This window comes from Schistocerca serialis, chromosome 3 (assembly GCF_023864345.2).
Source record: "Schistocerca serialis cubense isolate TAMUIC-IGC-003099 chromosome 3, iqSchSeri2.2, whole genome shotgun sequence".
Taxonomy (NCBI): Eukaryota; Metazoa; Arthropoda; class Insecta; order Orthoptera; family Acrididae; genus Schistocerca; species Schistocerca serialis.
Window position 1 is genome coordinate 363,102,334 of NC_064640.1, and position 26,137 is coordinate 363,128,470.

The window sequence follows — 26,137 nt, forward strand, 5'->3', positions numbered from 1 at the left end:
ACTGTGTCCAAAATTTTTCCCTGGTCATTAAGAACAACCAGTAGTATCACAGCTATCTTTAAAGATGTCATTCAGTCAAATTTCCTCCTCCTGGTACTTTGGAAATTTGGCTTATAGTCTACTGTTATAAAGCTGCACTGCCATTTTCCACTCTCGGCTTTTAGCTCTACCTCTGGCAGCTATAAATAGTGCTTCCGCATCTTAAGTTCTTGAAACGGGTTCTTTGTGCTGTATAGTGGTTATAGCATTTAGGCTGTATATAACATACACTCCAAGCTTTTACTTCCATTATTTACATTACCAAAAATTAGAATTTTTGACAGTTAAGTATTTTAGTACTGAAGCCTATAAACTAAGATAAGCAGAGCAATCATAACTTTTGATTTTTTTTTTTTTTTTTTAAAAAAAATTTGTTAGGCCATCACAGACTTACAGTGCTGTGTTGCGTGCAGGCCCTATTTTCAGGTTTCTATGTTTACAATATAATCAGTTTCTGATATTTCAGTAATGTATTTTTGATGTTTTCAAGTCAGTGTAATAATAGATTAATTACATTTTAAATATCTCTAAAGATATAAAAAATACGTGTTACATTTTTCTCTGAAATGTTGAGAAGTGCCAAATGAGAACCATTTTTACTTAATTTTGTAGTGACTATTGGAAATCATACTTGGTGGAGGGAAGATTAAGTATACCAATACTAGCTATTTGTTGAACTGTGCTAAGTGGCAGAAATAATATCCATTTGCCTTTATATGCTCATTACTCTGTTTGTGGAGCAACTTCATTAAATTATAAGCAAAGGGGAAAATTTTGAATAAATTGACATTATGTACTGAAGGTAGGTGTATGTTCCAGAAAGGTAGCATTAATGTACTACAAAATCATTTTCAGTTAGGCTAACTTTCTGTTTGTAAATATTTTGATTCGTATGGTGGTTATTAGTTGCATAACATTTTTGAATGAACATTTAATCCTTTATTTGAATGTAATGAGCTACAAGGGTTACTTTTTTTTTAACATTGTTGAATTCTTGTGGAAATCACATTTGTAATAAAGTCAATCCATTAGTTATTAATCTCTTACCTGTGTTACCAGGAGAGGTTTGCAACATGTTATCAGTGAAATTATGATGAACAAAAAAAATAAATATTGTGAAAATAAGAAATAGCTTTCCAGGGATATTAATGAGAAAGAACTTTGTGAAAATGTTAAATTGGAGGCTGCTCGTTTAACAAGTATGAGACACAGATTCCATATTTAATTTCTGTTGATGTCATCTTGGCAATGTTTAGTGTTGTTGAAAATATTTAAAGTAAGTACTATGAGAAATATAGGTTCTCTCACTTTAACTGGTAATGTGGAATGTGCAAGTTACTTAAAACTAATTTGTCTTGATATGGAATTAGACTGGCAGACATTCAAGATTTTTGTTGAAATGTATGATGTAGGGGCTTTTAAGTGTCCCTGACACAGCGTGTATCATCAGATCTGGATTCACCCTTTCCGTCACATATTCTAAGCAAAATGTCTTTACCATGTAGACTTTCCTTGCATGACTAAGTGTCTTAATGATAGTGTGTCTTCCCCTTTCACTACAGTCTTTCTTAATTGCTTCACTGTAAAACCACCTATTTCACATAAGAATACCAACCATTTGTATGATTACTTGTTAATTATTTTTAATTGAGTTAGTTCACCAGAGGCTTTGAAAGTATACTCTTACATAGCTTGGTAAGCATTCCAGTGATTCATCTATCAATTAGAATAATAAATTTTTCTGCATTTGTGTTGTGCCACAACCACTTTCCCAAAGTAACAGCATTAGGGAGTATGCTGAACTGACTATCCCCCTTTGTAGCTTTCCAAAGCTAAACTTAATTTCTATAGAAGTTGTTAATTCCATGGAAATCTCCAAATTATGTTGCTTAGAATTACACTATAAGCAATAAACTTTGCAACCTTTGAGGTAAAATAAATCTGCACTTAGGAATTTCAGTTTTTATCAGTAATTATGTTTATAGTGTGAGGAGTGGGGGGGGGGGGGGGGGAGTGGAATGGAAGCTTTTTACTCACTTGTTTGTGCAACTCCTCTATGCTGTAATTTGTTAATGTAAATGTTGTGCTGTGTCTTCCCTGAAATACTAGCCCTTTTAAAGTATGTAAGGTATATAATTTGAAGCATTTAATTTAAACAAAACCTTAAAATGATGTATATAGATCAACTTCCACTGTAAGACTATCTTCCTCACCTATGGGTGTGTGTTTAAAGTCGTAGATGATGTACTTGCTTGTAATAAATTTTAAATGTGCCACTATTCATTTCATTAGTTAAATAATGAAGTTACACTCATTTACAAAGGGCAGTGAAGGGACAATATACTGAAAGCTTACACAATTCAAAATTCTAATATTATTCGAAATATACAGCAGGTTCAATACAGATATACATCAGGACTTGAGCTCTCACCATTTCAAGTCTACTAACAATGCATCAATATTATTCCACTAAAAAGTTCACCTGGTACATTGGATGAAATGGGCTGTGTATGTTTTTTAGTGTGATGCTTTTGCTTCATGAAGTTAATCTGAGACATTCGCATGTTTTCTGTTAAACTATTGCCATGGCAGCTTATATATATCAACACAAAATTTAAATAAATTTGCTTATGGCATCCTAAAGACAATGTCTAATTTCAAAGGAGTCAAAAAATCATGTTACTCTTGCATTTCTCATTTAGTGCCTCTTTCTTGTGATGAAGTATCAGAAGATTTAAAAACAAAAAAATTGCAAATTACTGGAGATACAGCCTCCTTTGATGTCTTTTGCTCTCAATATTTTTTGCTCTTTAAGAGCCATATGTGCATCTGTTACATGCCCCTTTTTAACGAAAAACAGGCATGTAATTAGTTACTGGTAGTAAAGGAAACTGCACTTCTTATATCACTTGCGGATATAATGCTAAAGTGTAGCCTTAATTTTATTTCGAGTATTCATATTAATCTAGTTTTCCTTTTTCTCAAATGTGTTGTCTCAGACTCCAGTTTAAGAACAGAGAATAGGCCACATCTAACAAAATTCACTGTTGTTATTACCTGTTTAAGTACTTTCTGTATTTTCCTATTTCATATAATTGTGAACTGTTGGAATTATTCATAAACTGATCATAGAATAAAGGGTTTCATGACCGGATGACATAGCTGCTCGTAAACCTTTCAGGATGTTAGGTCGTGGTCCAAGAAACTCTTCTGTTTCTAATGTTTTGTTCAGAACTGCTCTGGACATCTTCAGAGGCACTCCTCCATCGCGTCTTGCCAACTGCAAGACTCAGCGGAGGAGCGCCTCTGAAAATGTCCAGCACAGTCCTGGACAAAATGTTAGGAACAGAATAGTTTCTTGGACCATGACGTAACATCCTGAAAGGTTTACCAGCAGTTATTCATAAACTTTCACTATTTACTTCTTTTTGTTCAGACGTTACTTGTAACTCATGTAGTAAGACCTATAGGTTGTCTCGAATTAAATTTATTCTTTAAAGGAGGAAGTCATTGTTGAACTTCATTAGGTAATTGTTTCAGCATGTTTAAAATTTAGTGTTTAGTTCTGGAACTATCCATACACACTGCCTTTTATGACAGGCTACCATACATCTCTCCCAATTGTGTTAAATGAGGTTGTTCACTGGCTAGTGTTCATTGTTCTAAAATTTCTTTGATAATGGGACCTGCATTTTACTTTGTTTGTCATGGTAGGTGTCTCTTTGTAATGTACTTCCTTACCCTTGGGCTTCAACCTGCCAGCTGGTTGTAAATCAGAACTGATAGATTGGAAATGAAATATGTTGTTTAAGTCTTCTTGGGTTATCAGTGAAGTGAAGTCAAGTCAAGTCAAGTCAAGTCAAGTCAAGGCGTCGTTCAGTGGCTATGTTACTATACTCTCCCACAAAACCATCAATTGCCCTAAGGTTGAAGTAATGGTTGAAGAAAGGATTACAGACTGGTTTAGTCATCTGTTTCTTTTCTCATAAAATAGTTTACAGGTAATTTAAACTTACTGCCAATGTAATGAAGACACAGTCAAACCTTCAGAATACTCAGTAATAGTTTCCAAGGTTTTATGCCAGTGTAGTACTGGGTTGTTAAAGGAGCTTGGTTAGTGGAATTCACCGATTTAAGTCTTCTTGGACATATCAGGCATTTTCCCAATCCTGCTTCAGAATCTTATAATTTTTTTGGATTTGACAGAATTAAAGTTGACAGACTGATAGCATTTACATTTCTGTAACTATTTTTAATGATGTATCCATACAATTATGGTGTTTTCAGTACAGTACTGGCATGCAGAAGTATAAAAGCACACATTTCTATTAGTTTTCTTCATTCTCTCTCTTTCTCCCCCTTGTGCCAAACTCGGGACATGAATCATTAACGGTAGCAGCTTTAAATTTTGTCTCTGAAACATGAAGTTTTATTATGAGAGTGGAATATGGTCAATGGACAGAACTACAATGTAAATGCCTGCACTGTAGGAAATAATGAATGTATGTATATAACTAATAAATAAAAGTCAAATGTATAAATACATAAGCTGTAGACTCATTTATTTTCTTTTTCAATTGAGCACATGAACTAATAAGACAAACATGTGAAGCTTATTAGTCATCACTAAACTGCCTTTGTTGTTTGTTATATTGACAGTATATTCAAGGACAAGCTAAAGAAGAACTGGGAATAAATTTGTCTTTACACTTTCTTCCTAGACCTGAATTTAGGTCATTGCTGACCTATCCTGTAAAGCAAATAAAATTTCATGGTAGAATCTTAAGCATTTTCTTGTATATTTTCCTGTATATATGTAGATTCCAACATAAGCTAATTCTCTAGTCACACTGTTTTCACATGATGTCATTTGTACTGACAGATGAGAACATACAAGAAAAATGTCAATAAAAGAAAGTGTTATTAAGCCCAACTCACTTGGAGCTACTTGTTTCAGAGTGTTGCCTTATATTAAGTTTTATATATATTGGATATTTTAAAAAATATGTACTGATATAAAATCTTAGTCAACATGTAGAGAGTGTATCAAGAGAAACTCAAATCTAATTGTTACTGTTCATGTTAACTAAATGTTTTCATATGAAGTAATTGCTGTCACTACTTGTTTTCTTTATTTGGTGCTGTAGGAAGAAATGCTCTGCTTTTATAATACTATTTAAACTTAACAACTGTGTACCCTAGCAGATTAAATGTTACTGTAATTATTTTTAATTTTATGGTACGGCTTTCTGCCATATAATAAACCAGTACATTTCTTTCTAATAACAGAGATATTAAAACATAACAGGAACACAGTGGGAAGTCACTCATGGTACGCAACTAATAATAAAGGTGGACAAGTCTCAAATCATGTTATGGACCAAGTGATGAGTATTATATATGAACAAATGATAAATAGATACTGCAAATTTATCTTTCATTTTCTGCCAATGAATTTTACAGTAACTTAGCTGTTGGAATCAGCTTAGCAAGCCTGTCCACAGCTCATCATGCCATCTTGCAGATGAACAGTAGTCTGTTCTTCAATCATTAATGGAAATATTGCTAATTCAACACAAACAAGCAACAAGAAAGGAATAAAGACTTAAAAGCATGTAATACAAAAAATATTTTCAGATTCAAAATCCTCTATCTTGTATTGTATTCCACATACTTTTAGAATGTGGTGAGTAGTAATCTCTAATACCAGATGGAATCATTTTCTCATGTTTGAAACCAAAGTGAAAAGCGTCACCTTGATGTATTTCTTACAGAATATGCCTCAAATTAGAACATAACTAATTCATTTTACATAGGGTGTTCTATGTGAACCAATAATTTTCAGTGGTCAAGTGTTTTGTAGGGGCATGTCATTATAACGGCTACTGTATCCGATTTCATAGGCATGACATTTTTTGTGAGTTCCCATGAAAATAATATCTGTAGTAATGAGGTCACCCATAATATTCACTTAATATTTTGGTACAGCATCATTACCATCTCAGTATTTCATCATCATCATCTGTAACATATCTTCATTATTTTCCTCACTAACAAAACAAATGTCGATGGTACTGATCTACTAATGTGTGTTCTGTGTTGTTATTATATTATTATTATTATTGTAGTGCTAACAGTTTTTAACACAAGAGCTGGCAGTGCTTTTTGGCCATTGTGTAGATAATTTGTGATGAAATAAATAATAGATTCAGACACTGAACTCTGCAGCACAGACCTAACTTTATGATGACTGGATGCTTTTAGAATGGATTCTATTGCTAGCAGGACATTGTATTTCAGTGTACTGTCAGTTCTGTTATGTTCTTATTGGAGAACATGTAATATTTTATTTGTTAGTGTAAACAGTTCTTGTGTATCTAAACACTGGTTTTAAAATTTTAATACTTCTCAAACATGTAGTGAGGAATAGTTATACCAGAGATTGGACTGCATGACACAATCAATCCCATGTTCAAAATGGTTGTCGTGTAGCATTATTGTAACATTGACATATGTAAATTTTTATAAAACCATGTTGTTTCAGTTACATATATATGTATGTATGTCTCCTTAGTATCTGTGATAACATTGTTACAATAAAAGTTGCTGAAAAAGTGCAAAGTGTAAAAATGTTCTTAAACAATTTGTATTAGTTAGAATCTCTTGACAGCTTTCATATTTGGATTTGCTGGTGTGTATCAACTCATTAGTGACTGGAATTTAACACTGACATTGGGAAAACTTTTTATTTGGTGTGGAATTGTTTTACTTTTTAATAAAGAAGTTTCCAGAGGCACTCTTAATCATTTGTGATTACCACATTTATATCCTTCACCTTGCATGTTCACAATCTCTAGGAACAATTAAAGTTCTTAACTTAGTACAGGACAACACAGGAGATGGAGAGTACAGAAAAATTTGCAAGTGTGTGTGTAATTCTGATTAAATAATGCATAGTATCTGATCTTGAAGCCATAGGTTTCTTCACATGGAAGAGACAGAAGCAAAGGAGGAGAAAGTTGTGTAAGTAATTGTACTGTTTATTGTTTCAAGCAAAGGAACGTGAAGCTAAGAGGGATTTTGGCCAAGAAATCAAAACAGTGACAAGAGGTTTTGGTGCAGTAATTTGTGGGGAACAATTCTATTTGAATGAGTTGGTGTCTTAATCTGGATGATAACTTTGGCTTGAAAACAACTGATATACTCTCAAATATAATGGAAGTACCACATAATGAAAAATATTCTGATTCTACAACAAAAGCAATATTTAGCCCTGTTCCTAATCATTTTGTTTTAAAGCTGTTTATGAAATGATGATTGAAGTTTGCATCTTCTGAAACAAAAACAGTGTTTCTGAAAGAGAGGAAGTCTATATTGAGCAAAGTTTAAAAATGCAGCTTACATAGCTCTAGCTTAAGATTTTCACAGACAAAAAAAACTGGCGCATACTTTTTGCGAATAATGGTCAGATTGTAGGAGATTTACTGAAAAATAGCTCTTTATTTTCGAGCCCATTCCCAGGAAGACAATCATATAATGGTTATTTGTTACTTATAGTTTCTGCATATTGACTAGCACCAAATTACAAGTGGTGCTGAGGAACGAAATTGAAATGTCAAATAATAAAACTCTTTACTATTTTCTCCAAAAACATATTTGAAAATGATAATGTTGTGGTCAACACTAACGTCTGATACTGAAAGTGAAGTAAAAAGCATGAAGTCGCTTAAGAAAATACTTGTGTGTTGCGTGTGCGGATTAACAGCTGGCAAATTTTGATGAGAATTGTTTAAACTGGAGGGTAGAAAAGCTGAAAGTCGTTCGGTATTTCTCAAACAGATTAACTTGTATTGTTTTACAAAAGTAGAACACGTGTAAACAAGTTTCTGTAGTACAGCATTTTTTTCTATATCGAAAAAAATTCAGAGTAGTGAACATCTTTGCTGTCAGGTGTCTAAGATCTCAGTAATAACAAGATGGCGGAGTCAGTGTGCGGTGAGGAACAGTCAACACTCCTTGTAATGTAAAAATGGTCTGCTTTGCGGAGTCAGAACTGTAAATTTTGTGTAGGAATTAAACAACATTGCTTCTTTATTTCAACTACGTGATTTATAATGCATGGAAGTGGGTGATTCGATCGAATGGCGTCAAGTCAATAACTTTTTTTATTTTTATTTTTTTTAACACAGACAACATGTTTTAGCATCGTATTATGTATCAAGAGTTATCAATATACACGTAAGATATTGATAAGTGTAGCGAAAGAAAGCTTTGTGGTTCGAGTTCCTTCGAATTTCTGCATGTGCACTTCGTTCACGAATATGAAAATAAAAGGAGGTTAAGTGTCAACTTTTGTGAAAGGCATATACTACACAGCGTCAGCCCAAGTTTGGAAGGACAGGACGATATCTCAAGTAAGTACAGCTATGAATTCCAGAACGATTACAGACAAATATTAATTTAACGAATAAACTAACGTGCAAATGGAATTTTAGACATTAAGTACAAAACTAATTATGTGATTGTTTCGGAGAATGTTTCTAATCATACCTAGATTTTTAATAGGAGCGGTGTTAGCAAGAACTTTCTCCTACTTATTCTTTCATTACCATGAGTATTTTTTCGAAAACTGCTTGCTATTCAGAGTGACATTTATTCTTGCTGCGCGTATTGTTGGAAATAGTTGGGAGGCCCAACACAACGTGAGCAAGGAGGAATTTCGCCGCTTCTGCTATTTAAACGATGTGTTCGTTTTCTTCTGATAAAACCCAATAGATTTTGTACATATTTTAGTACGGTGTAACATATTTTCAAGCAAAGTACTGACCTAAAGATGTCTTAAATGAAGGTTTCAAGACAGATTGCTGGCACATACGTAGAAAGAAATGTGTTTTTGACATGTATAGAATCTATCAGTTTTCCGAATTTGTATTTTGCTGTATGACTTATTGATATGAAGTTCACAACTTTTAGTTGAAGGAACGCTTCCAGACCGCATGTAACCGGCTCACTTATTTTTTAGTGTGCTATGGTATGTAAAGCAGGAAACACTGTTTACCAGGACAGCAGCTACACAGAGAGAAAGAGCGCGCGTATTTTTTTGAGATCGTATTAGTTTGTGATAACTCAGTTCTTCTAGAAGTATGACAAACTTATGTTTGGTGTTTCGTTCTATAGTAGTTTGTAATTGCTAATCAGAGCCAGTGTTGTTGTATTGAAAAATGTATATTGCAAGTTCAAGAGACGAGAGAGATTGTCGCTGTTCATTTCTTGAAGTCCTCGAACATTTATCACCGATTGTGTTCGTTATACCAGTTTATCACAGAATCATTTGTGGGTAATGCCCTCCGTTGACGTGGGCGTTTAGGGTAATTTCTAAGGTCATAGTTTCGCGAAGTTTAGAGTACCAGTACTTGAGACATTGTTGCACTTTGGATCTGCTATATGCGAATTTTTGTATGTAGCAGCCATAAGGATTCATAGACTACGTTATTTTGAAGTTGAAGGCCCTAAATAGTTTTCTTGTGTGTGTATTGCTCCATACAATACCCAGATTTCAAGGGTGTGAAATCGATGAATATTTTGTTCCTGCGGCTAAGCCACCAGGTTACGCTAATTATGCCGTTGACTTATTGCCAGTTGAAGATCGCAGTGCCGTAATTTTAAGTCTATCTCCTTAAATTCTACTACCGGGAATTAAGGCGTGTAAATGGATTCTTTATTGGTGTAAGCTATATAGCCTTGTATATTCTGTTGCAACTTCTCTAATTTGTGGGAGGGGGACAATGTTTTTGTATTTCATGTTACTTTGGATTTCCATAGAAGAGCTTTTCAACGAGTGCTCGATTGGACGACTGCTTGCGACTTTCACAGGGCCTGGTCAAGCGACTTTCCCAGGAAGCGGCCCGGCCTGGGTGGTCCTTTCCAACTCGGTCGGTAGGTAGGCACCTTCTCACATTCTGTAGAACCAGCGGAGACCAAGATGCTTATGTAATTATGCGCAATCGTTCCCTAATTTGGATGTGATTATTCATTCCATCCCTTGTATGACTGCCTTTATTCACTTAACGGCATCGGTAATTCCTGTTGCATTTATACATGTTGTGTTACTGAGTAGTGAATTTGTTCCGGTTTTCTGTCCCATAGCGTTGTTCGTCGCAAAAATTGAAGTATACTTAAGTAATGTGATTTGTTGACAACTGATTTCCTACACATCATTTGTTGGCCGTACGTAATTTGATCATGTAAGTGAAATTATTTCTTGATCGACTTTAAAATTTAGTATATTTTTTACCCATACTTCTCAGTTTTTGTTAATGTACATCTCTCTGGGTGCCACTGATTAGGCGACAGTATCGCAGCATATATAATCGTGGTTCAAATAAACTTTCTGTAAAGAACTTAACATTTTGTGTAGGCATATCTAGACAGCTTTGATAAACGTCAGAATTGTATCATGTAATACACAGCTGTATCATATTTTTATTGAAAACTGTCATCAGTCTAACCACCCACAATCACGAAAAGTGTAACTATGCGGTACACAGTTGCTTAAACGCGAAGAATGTTTACATGACGTGACTGTTACACATGTTCGGCTGTATTAAGAAGGGAACCTTTTAAATGTGTCCTTGGGTATTGCTGCTGTGCAATGCATAGCAAAATACGGTCTTGGTGACCCGAGTCATGACCTAAATCAATCGTCTTTAATAAAAATGTAGATGTGTATATTATGCTATGCAATTTTTGACCAGTATATTAGTTCTTAGATGTGACATGGAGGTGTGAAAAACTAGAATCTAAGTACAAAAAATATGCGTATTTTACACAAAAATCACTGCTAGAAAATGCTCTACTGCTGAATTTTCTGTTGCCGAGTGAGGATATCAGTGTAATTGTCGATGTTTTTCGTTAGCGAACTGCCTAATTTATGCCCTCTGAAATGCAGTAAATTATACTGCAAAAGAGACTGAAGAGAGAAAAGTAAACATGAGCCAAGACGGTCCATGCCTTCATGAAAAAATGTTTGCGGTTGCCTACGGAGCTATGTCTCCTCAGGGCTACAAAAGAATGAAAATCGGATAGGGAGAGATCGGTACGTCTCGAGGACCTGTGAGGGCGACCCAGTGGAACTTCCGCAGCGTATTCTATACAGCTTCAGCAACATGTGGGCGGCTATTTACTTTTTTTATATTACCTCGTGTACAACTTAGGGTGATTTACGGTGCTAGATGCACATCTAAAACCTATGTATCTCCTCGAAGGGTTAAGGGTACGTACTTCAAGGTTTGTAAGAAACATAGTTGAAGTTTTTGAGACTTCTAGCGAAACATTTGATGGACCTATTAACCTTTACGGTTTTTGATTCCTTGCGTGTGAATTTAAACAATTGCGAAATTGTTGTAATTCACGTAGACTTTGGTAAATAATTGGCCGAGTTTCACTTTAAGCACAGATTCTCCCGTTTTCATAATTTCTTGTTTTGTGATTGCTAAAATTTACCCTTTCCTAAATGTGTCAAACAGTTTCACTCACTATTTACAGGGAACAAATTCGTTCCCTGTCGTACCGTCTTTCCCACATCGTTAGGTTAGCTATAGAAAGAAATCTTAGATCTTTGATGACTAATACACTCCGCTGACAAGGAATTTACGCATGCACGTGATATCTGCCTGTTGATTCTCCTGTTTCCGTTACTGACTTTCCTTTTACTGTTTTTTCATGATATATTGAAATATTTTTTCGTACTGAACAAAGTGGCACAATGATTTAGATACTGGTCGCGCAATTCGGGAGGATTGGTCCTTCAAATGTTGCTATCCTGAATTCTGTTTTCGTTGGTTCCTTTGTGGTTACCGAAATTTCTTGAACGTGCCACGGCGTTTCGTTCTCTACGTCTGTTTGGACGGCACGTTCAATTCAGTTTTTTGCTGTCGCTAGACTGAGGATGTATGATCGTGTCCTCTATTATTAATAAACTTGTTTTATTTCCTCTGAAATATTTTTTTGGTACATTTGGATACTGGAAAATGTTTTTCAACGGCTAATTACGCTGTTATCTTTCACGTTGGAGTCTACTGATAATTTATTCTCTAGAGGCGTGCCTAAATTAATACTATTTATGATTTTTATATTAATGTCATTGGTTTTTGGGATTAGGATTTCAGAATCAGCTAACCCTAATGTGTGTAAATGGGTTAGTGGTTCTGTAATTTGAGTAATCTTGATATATATTAGCAACATCCTGGTCATTGGATAGTCTAAGCTAACGTGATATCACAGCCCTTTTAGAAAGATTATATTTAATTTTTAATTGCATTCAATTCTTTTAAGGACTTTCCGTTTGGCTACACCTAGAATAATTTATTTTTACTCTTGTAAAATTCCACTAACCTGCCACCTCCATTGTAGTTTATAAAACTGCCCCTTATCTCTACTTACTTTTTAATAGCGATTTTTAACGCACAAAAATCATTTTTATCAGAGCTAGAGAAGCGCGAAATTATATTCAAGAAGCATGAAAATGTGAGTGTGGGTGTATTAAAACGTTCGTAAACCCTACCAGTTTCTTTTGTAGCATGCCCCTAATCGTTCATAATCTTCACTGTTCAGGAAGAGGAAGCAGAATATACCGCGGGAAAGTTACTCTTAGCGGTTGTCGATGGCTGTAATCTTTGTGCCATTTCTAGTCCTAATTTCGAGGAAGTGGTAAATTTTTGAGGTGCCGTTTTTTGTTTACTGTAAACTTGAAGTACATATACTAGATTACAGAATTACACGATAATCTTACACGAGTTCTCTGGAACATACTGCAGCATATAATCGTAATTTCGCCAATAGTATGATTTCGCTCGCAACAGATTTGAAGCAGGGACTTAATTGTTCATGACTTTTTCAGTACATTGGGCCCAAAGTTGTTTATCTAATGTTTCAGCAGTTACAGCGTCGCAGGAATATCAGGATACTACTGTTCTACTGATGGCTAGGGCGGGGGGGGGGGGGGGTAAGGTGGGAACTATGTCATCCTGCAGCGTCAGCTGTAGTACCAACCATGTTGTCAAAATGTCAGGAGGGGGGGGGGGGGAGAGAGAGGGAGAGAGGGGGGGGGGAGGGAGAGAGGGAGAGAGAGAGAGAGAGAGAGAGAGAGAGAGAGAGAGAGAGAGAGAGAGCGGGGGGGGGGGGGGACACCAACGTACGCTGCAGTATTCTAAACAAACGTCCATTGTTGAATATCAGAAGCAGAATAATGCAGAAAGACATTGTTTTATGTTAAGGAAAGTAACACCCGTTGAAGCTTTTAAGGAAAAACTGAACTATGGAGGCAGGAGCATACAGGCAAAAATGGAAGCGACTGGATTCCTTTAGGATATTTAGAATCTTACACCAATATAATGAGTGTATGGTGTATGGTCACAGATTGCTGGCTGATCATAACTTCCAACTGCTTCAATAAATCTTTCAGTGTCACGGTTGGGAGAGGGAAACAGTGGAAGAACGAATCACGTCACCGTCCAGTAGACAGTCTGGTTTACTGATGGGTCGGAAACAGATGAAGGCGCTGGGGCTGGTGTGTAAGAGGTATAGCCCAGACTAAGGAAAGCATTCTGTAGGGAAGTTGGCAACAGTATTCCAGGCGGAAATGTGTCAGCAGAGTGTGCGCAGAGGAGAATCTGCGTAGGTGCCACAAGGATCGTAGCATCTGCATTTATTCAGACAGCCAAGTATCTCTGAAATCTGTATCAGCCCCTGCAGTGAGATAAAATATCGTTGCAGAATGCCGTCAAGCCATTGGGAGACTAGGATAAACCTGCTGTGGGTCCCTGGTCTTCCACGTATCAGTGGCAATGAACAAACTGATATACTGGCCAGGACAAGCGCGAGGACTTGATTTATTGGATCAGAACTTGTCCTAACCATCACTAAGGCGACTGTTCAATATAAACTACGTAGCGAGTTCAGCAGACAGCGCATAAAATATTGTACTATTATCCAAAAACAAAACGTGGCAAGCTAATGATGCCGAAGCCATGTTTCAACAGAAGTTCTGTAATCCTGAACTTGGACAGGAAACACATGGTAGGTCTCATGATTGGCCATACCTACACAGAACAGGTATAGAGGAAAGTCCCAAAGTGCAGACTGTGTGGTTGTACGGATGAAACCGCACCACATTTAATCGAAGCGTTGGAGATAAAATAAGAGAATATTCGACTTCTTAGAGCCTGAAGAACTAACAGTGGTTTAAGACCACCGTGTTTGTTTCCCTGCATTAAATCAAAGGGAGGAGGGGACGAGCAATTTTTGCGTCTGTCAGGCAGGTGACCGTTATTGTGTTCTATATTTTGAATTATTTTTTATTACCTTTACTTCTGCCATTTAAGACGTATGACCGATAAAGATGTAGATCCCATACATACTGTAATGTTTAATTTAACATCGTGTTTGTCTCAGTTTTTGTTGGTAGACTATCAACTACCCACTAACTATCGTTTCGAAGAGGTGAAGTTTTGTCGTGTCACATGAGAATGATAGCTCAAGGAATTTGCACGTTGTGAGGTGTGGTCCCAGTAGCGGCTTTCGCCTGCAGGGGGTGGGGGAGGTTGTCGGGGAATTTGTAACATTGATCAGTGATGTCCATACACTAAGGACAAGCGAGTAATTTATGAATGTTAGGACGAGTGCTTCATGGCGGGCGAAGTGGCAGTTGCAGGCGATGTAGGTGTAGCGAAATGGCGACAGGTTTTGTTGCACGCCTCCTTTATTACACGGTTGACTGCGCGCTCCACGGTGCTGGCGAAAACCGTAGCCACAGGGCACAGGCTGCCGGCCTGTGACGTCACCAGTCCCTTGAAGCTGCCAGTATTCTGCGAAGGGCAGAACTTCAGCAGCAGTGCAGTAGCTACATTTTAGATGTTCGTACAAGATTCAGTCCTTTGTTACTTTGCGAGGTTTCACACTCATTTTTAGGAGAAAAGGAGCAGTCGGCCGTTATGATTTAGATTCCCAGTTTTTCTTATTGGTCCAGCAAGATGTTCGATTTGTTCTGTCAGCGAGGATACACGTCATTCGTTTATCCTGAGTTAATGCACTATTTCCATTAACTAATTTGTCGACAGCGTGTCGAATGGTTAAAAAATCCTCTCACATCGTGATTTTGCTGTTTCTGGCCTTCCCTCACTACTACACATGCCAAAAACTGCCCAGCAGTCATGTACGGCTCAGAAACCTACAGTGTGACTAAACGCGGAAAGGAAAAACGTATCATATTTGAAAGACGAGCAATGGGGATTGGAGGAGGAGGAGGAACAGGAATAAGGAACAACCAACAATACCACAGAAGACGAAGAGCAAAAGCCTCCAGAGCGCAGTCCAAGTAGCCCGTATGCCAGAAGAAAGACAGGTGTAGAAAGCACTTTAAGGGAAACCAAACACCAGATGCCCCATACGACAACGAAGGCAACATTGGGTGGACGACCTGGCAGCCTTGGTGATTGAAGACACCTCAAGGAACGGAGTACGAAACGAAGAGATGGAGGCAGTTCGTGGTAGCAGCACGTGTTCTGCAGAGCCTGTGACCGCTTGATACGTATGTATGAAACTGATAAAGCTGCTCTATGCGTTGGTGCTGTTGGGAAAATTACTTATTGCTAATATTCTGTTCGTTCCATAAACTTAAATACCAGTGATGACATGGCAGGCATATCGCTTAAAGCACAAAATTCGTTGGGAGGAGGGGGGGGGGGCGAGAGGATAACTTATTAAGAATTATGTTGCCGCTGATATGGCAGTTGTTTTTCGGCACAACGAATACGAGCAAGTATCGCGGAATCGGCGAAGCTCCCCTGAACTCAGATGTATCATGATTGGATTAACGACAGTTTGGCGTCCCTATATCTAAGAGCGGCGACGTTTTAGGCTTATCCAAAGCGTAAAAATTAGGCCCAGCTGTCAACGGAGGACAACGATGCGAATGTACAAAACCTTTGGAATACAACATCTTATATTATTAAGAGGACTTTGCAACAGGCGGCTTTCGAAGTATTCCCTTGGTATTAATATCGGCAATGGCGATTGCAGTGGTGTAAATGAATTATCTGGACAAATGAATCATTCTTAACGCTATATTCGTTCTTATCCGTGCACAAATGCCGATTAAACCAATACAGTGGAGTCGAGGCCGTTCTGTTGGGCTACCCTGGAGAGTATGCGGTACGAAGAGAGCTTTGAACTACCTCAACATTGAGGACCACTTGCATCCCTTAATGGCTGATTTATTCTGCACTGGACATGGCATTTAATAAAATATCGTTTTTTACAATGGAGTATAGAAAATCCGCAGATGCTAGCAGTTGTTCTTAGCAACAACTATTGCCTCTGCCACAAAACAGGAAGCCGGCCGAAGTGGCCGTGCGGTTAAAGGCGCTGCAGTCTGGAACCGCAAGACCGCTACGGTCGCAGGTTCGAATCCTGCCTCGGGCATGGATGTTTGTGATGTCCTTACGTTAGTTAGGTTTAACTAGTTCTAAGTTCTAGGGGACTAATGACCTCAGTAGTTGAGTCACATAGTGCTCAGAGCCATTTGAACAAAACAGGAATCAACTTTTTGTTGTCAGAGGAGAGTAGTGATTTTGCTTAGTGTCGTGGAAAAGATATCACATCGCTGCCGATGTGTGTGTCTATGATTTAAGGAATACTCCATGGATGTGAGAGTTCTTGGGTGGCTGACCATTGTGTTTATTTAGTACATCTGGTATGCCATTGGACGACAGGCATTCGCCATGGACACAGTTCCAGTTAATCTCTGAGCTGTTGGTTGTTTGTGCAGTTATTGGGCAGAATGGCTTGCCAAAGCTTCCCGCGTCGCGCTGAGTCCGTATCCTTAAACAGTCGCTGCATATTTAGGATGAAATGGGGCTCTACATGCTACTACGTACGGACTTCAGAAAGTCTGTTACCAATGACGTCCTACGCTAAGACCATTGCGCAACGAGAGCGGCGTATTGTTAGAAGAACGTACATGTTCTGGGTTTCCTGCAGAGAGAGTTCTGCTGCAATGTGGACAACAGGTGCATCAGTGTGCGAGTGAAAATCCGCGGCAACTGGAACCTTACTCCAAAGTTTAAATACACGGGACAGTAAGATTTCTGTGGGCAAAACATCTAAATTTTACACAAATTCTACGTAACATTTTGGCGCTAAATGGACCAAATCCAAGATCGCGTTCCTCGATGGTGAAATAATGCAACAATTTCACCAAGGGCGTACAGACGTATGTGATGCTGATCGGGATGGAAGACCAGCAACATCAATCACAAGCGGCACTGTCCAAGCAGTCCCATTCAGAAAGCTGAAAGACCATCCGGGGGGAGGGGGGGGGGATTTTCCAGATACGACGTTCACACAGCGGTTCTGTGATGGCACCAGTACCAAAGAGCGTATTTCTATCGACAAGGAACTGCGATACTTTGAGATTGTATTAAAAAATGTCATGTATGTGTCACTTTGAAATGTGAAGGTTAATTGGCATTCCATAGTAATGGCTAACTTACATTTGGAAGCCCCACGTTGGCGAGTATTGCTAATTCAGTTGCTCATTTGTTTTGCACTTTTTGAAGCTAAATTTTCTAGAAGCCTAGCTTCTGAGGAAACTGTCTTGTAATGTTTGCAGAGCTTCTGTAACTCCGTTCTGTGAGTATATATTTTTTTGTGAAACACGCAGTTCTTCTACGAACACCTGGCAGGTAGTGCAACCTTTCGTAGTTGCGTTACACTACGTCAGAATATGCGATTGAATTTGACTTTCATCCTAATATCGTTTCCAATAGTTAATACTATCCCTTTCGCTGCTGAGTGCGCTAGACGGTGTGCGCTTCTGTATGCGGTCGGGCCGCTGTACGCAGCAGTGCCAGCCGTGCTGGGTATGATACGGCGCTGCACACTGTAGCCGCTGTTGCATCTATTCTTATCAATAAGCGTTTTAAGTGTACTATGAATTTTCTTTATTGCTGAAGTTCCTAAAACGACATAACAAACAAAAAAAAAGCACATTTCGGGAACTTGTGTGTGGTATCACTCAAAACAAGGCACAACACACAGTCCCACATAGCATTGTTTACAACAATAATGCAATTCCTTTTGTTTTATAGCAGACGATTCATCTCTTTACAGATCCATGTTTTACTTATGATTCATTAGTGCTTGGAAAGTGTCTTTCTCTAAGCCGCAATGGGTAGTTCTCGTCTGATCATCAACCTCCTGATGCTTTCATTCTTGGTGGCATCTGTTAATCTCATGAATGAGGCCGAATAAAATTCGGTTGGTTTAATGGCAATGGACATCTTTTGTCCTGTCAGTAATAAAAAGCAAGATAAAGGAAATGTCAGCAGGTGGGTGTGTCTGGGGCTTCGCAAACGGCAGGAAATGTCCCACCCACAACTGTCCCATCCCTTATCCGTTACAGTCAAGGGCACCCACTATCCAACAAAATGCAACATTCAGAATAGAAAATTGGGTGTGGCAGAAAGGAGGCAAACCGAATCTAAAAGCAATTAAAACCGAGTAAAAGAGGTATGAAAGAGTTGCCTGGTCAAGGACGTAGGGCCAGGGACCTAACCAGACCTAGCATACAGTGGGGGATGTCCCATCCTGCCCCTGCTGTGGAGGTAGCTTAAAACGTTGAAAGAATAAAAACCACTTTCACAGAGAATCTGAGAACCAGGTCGAGTATGTGTGAATCATCTGCCAGTATTGGAGGCAATGTGTCCAGAAGGCTATAAACAGTGTGGACAGCCAGAAAGAGGGGCATTCCATCAATTTATGAGCTACGTCCACAACAGTGATGTGGGGGTAACTCATTACACAAAAGAAACCCATGGGTTAATCGGGTATGGCCAATGCTGGGACGACAAGACAGTGGATTCCTTCCAGAAGAAGCAGAAGGAAGAGCACCAATGCTGCAATAGTCTCCATTCTGGAGAATTTATTAGATGTGGAAGCAGCCAACCAGGTGTCGTGCCATTTCCAAGCAAGCAGAGGCTTCACATGTACCCACAAATTGGCACCTGGGATCAGAAAAGTGAATGGGAAGTGACTAAGTGCTCATGTAGCCCTATGGTTGGCCAGTTCATTCCTCACGATACCCACATGAGAGAGAAAGGAGGCCCAAAAAATGGGACTGGCTACAACTTCCAGGTGCTGTGTATTTAAGTAGAGTTCTGAGTCAGGATGGACTGTGGTATGACAGCAGAAATACATGCCCCACTTTTTTTTAAAAAAAAATATTGGAAATGTGTACCAATTGCAAAAGTCGCCGACGAACTGTGCAGGCAAGACCAGTGGCATCAGAGGTAACGAAACCATTAATGTTGAAGGAAAGGGCGACAACACAGACCCCTGTGGGATGATTTCTCTTGGCCCCTTGGGGAGCTTCGTGAAGTTGGTTGGTTGGTTGGTTTAAAAGAGGGGGGAAAAGGGACCAAACTACGAGGTCATCGGTCCCTTGTTCCTAATAGAACAATGCCACAAGTGTGAAAATAAAACAGATGAGACATATAACACTAAATAGAAAGGCAAGACCACAAAAACGAAAGAAAGGCAAGGAACAAAAGAGGACAAGAAAATAACAGAGATGCGAGAAACAGAAGAGAGTGAAACAAGGAAGCAGATTACAGTAGCTGGCCAACCACGAAAATAGAAAGGAAAAGCCAGCCACCCTGCAGCACATTAAAACCTCCACCCTAAAAGCATTAGTGTGGTGGACACACACGAGAGGAACAAAGGACATGCACTAAAACTCAGATCGAATGATAAAACCCACCCTCATTGATGAAACTAAAACCAAATCAGCCGATGAGGCGTTGTCTGCTAAAATCAATGATAACGAGTCCGGCAACTGAAGATGAAGTCGCAGGGCAGCCAAAGAAGGACAGAGCAGAAGAATATGGGCCACTGTCAACCGGGCGCCGCACCGACACTGAGGTGGGTCTTAACGGCACAGGAGGTAGCCATGGGTCGCCCAAGCATGGCCAATGCGGAGCCAGCAGGAACCACGGAATACCCGCGACGGGCCCTCATCGAGGACTTCCACACATTCGTGGTCCCCTTAATGGTTCTTTGTTGTGCGTACTGATATTTTGCCATTCCGTCTCTCAAAGTTGAAAAACCTTGCGGCATAATAACGAATGCAGGTCAGCTGCAGGGATGCCTATCTCCAGAAGTGTATTCTGTGTAACCTGTTTGGCCAGCATGTCAGCAAGTTCATTGCCTGGGATTTCGACGTGACCAGGTGTCCACACAAACACCACTAAACGACTGGACCATTCCAGGGCATAGAAGGACTCTGGGATGGACGCTACCAAAGGATGACGAGGGTAGCACTGGTAGATGGTTTTCAGGCTGCTCAAGGAGTCAATACATAAAAGACTCCCCAGGGCACGAACGGAGATACTGAAGTGCACGAGAAATGGCCACCAGCTCTGCAGCGAATACATTGCAGCCATCGTGTAAGGAATGCTGTTCAATATGGCCGCCGTGAACGTAGACAAAGCCTACGCGACCAGCAGCCATCGAGCCATCGGTGTAAACCACTTCAGAGCACCGGAAGGAAGTGACAGCGGAGAGCCACAGGATTAAAGGAGTCCTTAGGGTCACGTGACATGTCCAGACGAAGCTGCGGCAGAGGCATGCACCACAAGTAGAGGTGGTAAAGGGAAGGACTCCAGTTCGGGGAGGAGGGACTGCACGTGAACCGCTATCGTTAGCCCCGACCTGGGCCGCCGATGCAATAGATGGACTGCCGTGGGCGGGAAAAGTAGACCGTAATTCGGACACTCAGGAGAACTACGAATGTGTGCTGCATAATTGGCGAGCAGTTTTGCACGTCTGGTCTGCAATGTAGGGACCCCAGCCCCACCAGTATTCTTGTCACTGGACTCGTCCTAAAGACTCCTGTCGCTATTCTAACCCCAAAGTGGTGCACAGGGTCGAGTAAATGCAACGCTGAGGGCGCTGCGGAACCATAAACCACACTCCCATAGTCAGTTCAGGATTGCACAAGGGCTCTGTAGAGCCGCAGCAGTGTAGAGCGATCTGCACACCAATTAATGCTGCTCAGGCAACGGAGGGCATTGATGTGATGCCAGAACTTCTGTTTAAGCTGACAAAGATGAAAAAGCAAAGTCAATCAGGCATCGAAAACCAGTCCTAAGAATCGATGTGTGTGTACTACTATGAGTGGATCGTCATGAAGGTAAAGTTCTGGGTCCAGATGAGTGGCACGACGATGACAGAAGTGCACGACACATGAATTTGTGGCTGAAAATGGGAAACCTTGGGCTAGAGCCCATGACTGCACCTTGTGGATGGCTCCCTGTAGGCGATACTCAGCAACACCAGGACTGGAGCAGCAGTACGAAATTCAGAAGTCGTCTGCATACATAGAAGGTGAGACAGAGGCCCGACAGCTGCCGCTAGACCGTTAATGGTCACTAAAAATAGACACACACTCAATACAGAGCCCTACGGGACTCCATTCTCCATGGATGGAATTACAGGAGGCACCAACTTGACACAAAGTACGGAGCGACTGGAAGTTTTGCATAAAAATCGGGAGCGGGCCCCAGAGACCCCACTCATACTATGTGGTAGGGATATGATTTCGCCGGGTCGTATCGTAAGCTTTACGTAAGTCACAAAAGGCGGCAACCAGATGTTGGCATCTGGAAAAAGGCTGTTCGGATGGCAGACTCAAGGGACATAAAATTATCAGTGATAGAGCGACCCTGGTGGAAGCTGCCCTGACATGGAGCCAGTAGGCCACATGACTCCAGGACCCAAGCCAACCGCCAACATACCATACATTCCAGCAGCTTACAAAGAACGTTGGTGAGGCTGATGGGCCGATAGCTATCCACATCAAGTGGGTTTTTACCGGTTTTGAGCACTAGAACGAGTGCGATGTAGACACCACCGCACCAGATCCGGTTGAAGATGATGAGATGTCACTTGTAGTCAATTGAGAGCTCCCATTCTGGAAATGGGGCATTAGAGTGTGCACTGTGGCGTGTAGTGAATGAGAGGATGTTCCCTTCCAGCCGGTATTTGAGGGTGCGAAAGGCTGGGGGTAAGTCTCCGATGCAGCGCAAAGTGCTCGGCAATCGCGGTTGCGTCGGTAGATAACACGCCATTTATGGTAACACTGGGAACACTTGTTGGGATCTGGTACCCGAAAAGATGTTTGATATTTTCCCAGACTTGGGAAGGTGACGTATGGCACCCAGTGGTCGAGATGTATCTCGCCCAACACTCCTGCTTCCGTCGTTTGATAAATTGGCGAACACTGCCACGGAGCCGTGTAACGGCTATGAGGTGCTCCAGGAAAGTGTGCCGCTTAAGCCCCTGTAGAGATCGCTGATGCTCCGTAATTGCTTCAGCGACTTCCGGCGCCCACGAAGGGACTGCCATACGCCAGGGGCTCCCTGAAGAGCGAGGGATCGCGTTTTCTGCCGCAGAAACAATTGTTATTTTCACCTACTCAACCATCACATCGATGTTACCGTGTGGGGGAGATTCAGCGGTGACAGCAGAGGTGAAAGTTCCCCAGTATGTGTTGTTTAAAGCCCATCTGAGCAGGCGTCCGCGGGCCTGACGCTGGGGCAGTGACAGGAAGATTTTCAACCCTGGACAGCACATGACGACCACACAGGTAGTCATGTGCTGTCCTGGGTTGAAAATTGATAAGTCAGTGGCCGAGTAACTACCACGAGCCACACTAAAATGTATGGTGGCACCAGTATTTAAGAGACAGAGGTCGAACTGAGAAAGTTTCACGTCTGTGCCTCGGCCAGTAAACATGGTACCAACCCCCAAAGGGTTATGGGCATTAAAATCTCCCGAAAGTCGGAAAGGTTTACGGAGTTAATCAGTGCAGCTAATACATTCAGGGATACTGCACCATCTGGAGGAAGATATATATTGCAGAAAGTTATTTCCTGCATCGTCCTTATTCTGACAGCCACAGCTTCAAGAGGGGTTTGAAGGGGGGACATTCATTACAGACCGAGTGTAGGACATAAACGCAAACTCCACCTGACACTCGATTCTAGTCGCTACAGTCCTTGTAATATCCCTTATAGCCACGGAGGGCAGGTGTCCGTGTTACCAGGAACCAAGTTTCCTGGAGGGCAATGCAGAAAGCAGGTGTGAAGCTTAACAGTTGCCATAGCTCAGCCAGGCGGTGGAAAAAATCGTGTAGTCTGGCGAGCAAGGCGAATAATGCTCTCCACAGTTGACACAAGTGGGAGGCAGGGCACATCGAGTATTGTGATATGATAGGCGTCCACAATCTCGACATGTAACGCTGGAAGTATAGCAGGAAGGCATATGGCCGAACTTCCAGCACTTAAAGCACCACATCCTGGGAGGGATATAGCGCTTTACATCACAGTGGTAGACCATCACCTTGACCTTCTTGGGCAATGTATCACCCTCTAAGGCCAAGATGGAAGCACCAGTGGCAACCTGATTGTCCCTCAGACCCTAGTGAACACGCCAGACAAAATGTACACCTCGCTACTCTAAATTGGTGCGCAGCATCGTTAGACTGCAAAAGAAGGTCCCTGTGAAATATGATACCCTGGACCATATTTAAGCTCTTATGGAGTGTTATGGTTACAAAACCTCCCCCAACTTGTCAAAAGCGGGTAACGATTGTTTTGATTAAGACTGACCCAGATCTCATTTTTGTCAAGCCCTCCACCTCCCCAAACTTTCCCTCTAAATGCTCAACAAAATAACTGAGGTTTCATCGTCTTGAAAGATTCCCTATCAGTTCTATAACATACAAGGTACTGGTGCGAATAAGATCCGTTGCCATCATTAGCCTGATGTTCCTCCCATGGTGTGGCCAGAGAGGGAACTATTTGGTGTCGTACTTTTGTGCATTGAATTGAGCTCATGAACGCTTAGAGACTGCTGGTGTTTCACCACCAGCAAGAGATGGACTACGCTTGATCGCATGTCATCCGCCCTGATTCCACCTACTCCAACCAGGGGCCCACCCCATGGGCGCCACCCAGCCGCAGCAAAGGCCACCTGGCAGGATGGCCATTGCTGGGAGTCCCGATGCCCCAGGGGAATGGGCATCTACCCCGTGGCATACATGGGAAGTAAACGGTGCAGGCATCATCAGAGCGATCCCTGTTTGGTCAGGGGGCTACACCCAACAGGGTACATGACGGCCCCACCGCAGCAGACTGGCTACCGTGCTGATATCAGGTGCAAGAAAGTCCATAGTCATCGTCGACGCAGAAAGCGACACTGCATAGTGCATGATTGAAAACGCACCCAGGTAGGTGTCCTCACCCAAGAGATAGGTAATGGGCGGGACTGCAATGAGACGATGAGAAAGTGGGCCAAGAATCTCAGTGCACGATGGACACAATGGACCATGTGAGGCGCCCGTCCCCAACTGGCACGCTCTTCGGGAAAATTTTGAAGAATGGAGGTCAAACTCTACAGGGGACAATCACATAAAGGCCGAAACGTGTGGAGCTCCTTTTAGGCGCCTCTTACGGCAGGCAGGAATTCCACTGGCATATTCTAACACCCGGACCTGCAGGGGGAGCTTCGTGACGTGCCAACTAATTGGAAACTGGTGGGATAAAAACTGAAAAAATTGGTGGAGGGCCTTGAAAGCCCATCATAGAGGGTGACGATGTGAAACGGTGTCTTACACCTTATGCAGGTGAAAAAGGACAGACAGGGTGCTGGCATTTAGGAAAAGTTTTTTCAACCTAAGCATATTGTCAGTTGTGGATGGCCCCTCACAGAAAGCACATTGTTAGGGGGACAAAAGGCCTCAAGATTCAAGAACCCAGCATAATCTGCAGGTAACCATCCTTTCAAGCAGCTTACACAGTAAATTGATCAGGCTAATTGGCCATAAAGTATTGAGAGATGTTGGATTTTCGTGTGGCCCAATAATTGGGATAACTATGCTATTTCGCCATTGTGAGAGGAAAGCACTTTGGAGCGAGATAGGTTGAAGACCCCAAGGAGATGTTGCCTTTGGAGAACAATCAGGTGTTGGATTATCTGACTGTGAATTGAATCAGGGCATGGGTTGTAGCAAGAGCATGAAGAAGTTCCCAGTCAGTGAAGGGTTCACTATTTGATTCGGCTTTGTGGGGAGTGAAACTTAGAGGACGTCTTCAGCTTTTTGCTTCTGCAGAAGAAAGGTGGCGGGATAGGTGATGGATGTTGATGCTGTCGAAGCGGATTACAAGGTTTTCTGCAAAACCAGATCAGTCAGCCACCCTGTAGGACAAGACTGGTGACAGCTGTTAACCATTGTTGGCCTGTAAGACCATGGAGCTTGGTCCACACCTGAGATGAAGAGCCATACGTCTCCAGGGAGGAAACTTAGTGCTCCCAGCAGTTCTTACTGCGTCTGATTAAATAGCTAGCCTTAGCATGAAGTCGTGTGTTAAGGTTTGTCTGCGAAGTATATTCGAATCATTGCAAGGCTTGTCGGCAATGTTGAATAGTTATTGCAATATTTTTGGTCCAACACAGCAGCGGCCGAACGTGAGGGGGTCGATATGAAGCGGAATAGTAGCTGTTGTGCCGTGGGTGATCGCGTTGCAGAACCTCATCAGTACAGATTGACAGAGGTGGCGAATGTAACTGCAGAGGCATACAGAGGCCACTTGGCTCTAAAGTGCCAAACATGGTAGTCCGTCCGTCTGGCAGTAGCAAGGAAACCACAGGGCCACCTGAAAGTGGTCACTGTCGCGAAGATCATCGTGTAGTGAACATTTTAGCGGAGCTAGAAGACTAGGGGGAAGAGATCATTAGATAAGTAGCTGAAATGGTGTCATGAGCAGCACTTAGGTAGAAGAACCACCATTAATGTAGCACATGGCTTGAAAAGCTGGTCAGTTTCAAGGTCCTCACCAGATAGAAATGGTTGGGATTTATATGGTCAGTTCAATGGAAAAAAGACCTGCCTAGAGATAGGTAAATGTGGCAAATGGTAATCTCTGAGGTCGTTCACACCCACACCACTATTGCCTCAAATGAATTACGAAGGGAATCCATT

General features: G+C 41.2%; 1 protein-coding gene across 4 annotated transcripts in view; it reads left to right on the forward strand.

Annotated features, from left to right (window-relative positions):
• Positions 1 to 8,023: 8,023 nt before the first annotated feature.
• LOC126470175 (ephrin type-B receptor 1-B) overlaps positions 8,024 to 26,137 on the forward strand; it is a 360,567-nt gene continuing 342,453 nt past the window's right edge. For all 4 annotated transcript variants that reach the window (XM_050097822.1, XM_050097821.1, XM_050097823.1 and 1 more), the window contains exon 1: positions 8,024 to 8,453. The gene's annotated coding sequence lies outside the window, so the exon portion shown is untranslated. The remainder of the gene's footprint in view (positions 8,454 to 26,137) is intronic.